Raw genomic sequence first — 2,500 nt, 5'->3', positions numbered from 1 at the left:
TTTTCCCCACTCAGCGACACACCCGCTGAGAATAAAACTCTGATTATTGGAGACTCCATAGTCCGAAACGTGAAGCTAGCGAAGTCAGCGGGCATAGTTAGGTGTATACCCGGGGCCAGAGCGGGCGACATCGCATCTTATTTAAAGTTGCTGACAAAGACTAAAGGTAGATTTGATACAATCGTAATTCATGTCGGCACAAATGACTCCCGACTACGCCAGTCGGAAGTCACTAAGGTTAATGTGGAGTCGGTGTGTACTTTTGCTAAGACGATGTCGGACTCCGTAGTGTTCTCTGGACCCCTCCCAAATCAGACCAGTGATGACATGTTTTATCAGACTTAGTCCTTAGCAGTGATAGAATAATTGTTGTAGGTGACTTCAATATCCATGTGGATGTTGAAAATGATAGCCTGAGCACAGCTTTCATGTCACTATTAGACTCTATTGGTTTCACCCAGGGTGTAAACGAACCTACTCATCATTTTAACCACACCCTGGATCTTGTTTTAGCTTATGGAATTGAAATCCATAACCTTACAGTTTTCCTAGAAAATCCTCTGCTATCAGACCATTTTTTTATTACATTTGATTTTGTCCTACTAGAATTACCTCTGCCTGGAAGAGGTGTGCTTTCTAGAAGTTTGTCGGATAGTGCTGTGGCTAGATTTAAGGAAGCTATTTCAGCTGTTTTTGATTCAGTACCGTGTTTCAACCCAGTTGGAAACTCTTACGATAGCTTTAGTCCCTCTCAGCTAGATCAGTTTGTTGATAGTGCAGTGGATTCGCTGAGAGTTACTCTGGATTCGATTGCTCCCCTGAAACAGAAGGTTGTCAAGCGGCGGAGAGTGGCTCCATGGTTCAACTCAGAAACCCGTACTCTGAAACAATCATCACGGAATTTTGAAAGAATATGGCGTTCGACCAAAACGGTAGAATCTCGTTTTTTCTGGCAGGATAGTCATAGAAGATATATGAAGGCTCTACGTCACGCCCGAGCTGCCTACTACTCCTCTCTAATCGAGGAAAACAAAGGCAATCCTAGATACCTTTTCAGCACTGTAGCCAGGCTGACAGAGAGTCATGGCTCCATTGAGCCTTGTATTCCTCTAGCCCTCAGCAGTAATGATTTCCTTAGCTTTTTCAACAACAAAGTTCTAGACATCAGAGACAAAATTGGTAACCTCCTGCCCTTACCTGGTGCAGATACGTCTGTTACGGCAGAGACAGTTCCAGGACCAGATATTAGTCTCGACTGTTTTTCTCCAATCGACCTTTCAGAGCTACATTCCATTTTTTCTGCATCGAAACCGTCAACCTGTATTTTGGACCCAATCCCAACCAAGCTGTTTAAGGAAGTCTTTCCCTTAGTTAGCAACTCCATATTAGATATGATCAATATGTCTTTACTGGCAGGCTATGTACCACAGACATTTAAAGTAGCGGTAATCAAACCTCTACTTAAAAAGCCTACTCTGGACTCAGGAACTCTGGCTAACTACAGACCTATATCCAACCTTCCTTTTATCTCGAAGATCCTGGAGAAGGTGGTAGCTAAACAGCTGTGTGACTTTCTCCATGACAACAGTTTATTTGAAGAGTTCCAGTCAGGATTTAGAGTCCACCATAGCACTGAGACTGCACTAGTTAGAGTTACAAACGATCTACTTCTAGCCTCAGACAGGGGACTTCTGTCTGTGCTCGTCTTGTTAGATCTTAGTGCTGCTTTTGACACCATTGACCATCGGATCCTGTTGTACAGACTGGAGCATTTGCTTGGAATTACAGGGACTGCTTTAAGTTGGTTTGAATCCTACTTATCAGACCGATCTCAGTTTGTACATGTTAATGATGAGTCCTCTATGCACACTAAAGTTTGCCATGGAGTCCCACAAGGTTCAGTGCTTGGACCAATTCTTTTTACATTATATATGCTTCCTCTGGGAAATATTATGAGGAAACACTCCATACAGTTTCATTGTTATGCAGATGATACTCAGCTTTATGTATCAATGAAGCCCGATGGTACCAGTCAGTTATGTCAGCTAGAAACATGCCTTAAGTACGTTAGGACCTGGATGACCAGAAATGTTTTGCTACTTAACTCAGACAAGACTGAAGTTATTGTGCTAGGCCCTAAGAACCTCAGAGAGACTTTTTCTAGTGATGTGACTGTCCTTAATGACATCAGCCTGGCATCTAGCACCACTGTTAGGAATCTAGGAGTTATTTTTGATCAAGATATGTCTTTTAGCTCTCACATCAGTCAAGTTTCAAGAACAGCCTACTTTCACCTTCGTAATATATCCAAGATCAGGAATATCCTGTCGCAAAGTGATGCAGAAAAACTAGTTCATGCATTTGTTACCTCCAGACTGGATTATTGTAACTCTCTTTTGTCAGGGTGCTCTGGCAAATCTCTAAAGACTCTTCAACGGGTCCAGAATGCTGCAGCTCGTGTACTGACCAGAACCAGGAAATGGGACCACATTACTCCTGT

Source organism: Labrus mixtus, unplaced genomic scaffold (assembly GCF_963584025.1).
Source record: "Labrus mixtus unplaced genomic scaffold, fLabMix1.1 SCAFFOLD_205, whole genome shotgun sequence".
In the NCBI taxonomy this organism is placed as follows: domain Eukaryota; kingdom Metazoa; phylum Chordata; class Actinopteri; order Labriformes; family Labridae; genus Labrus; species Labrus mixtus.
The sequence above is the reverse complement of the archived record's forward strand: the minus strand, read 5'-3'. Positions refer to the sequence as shown.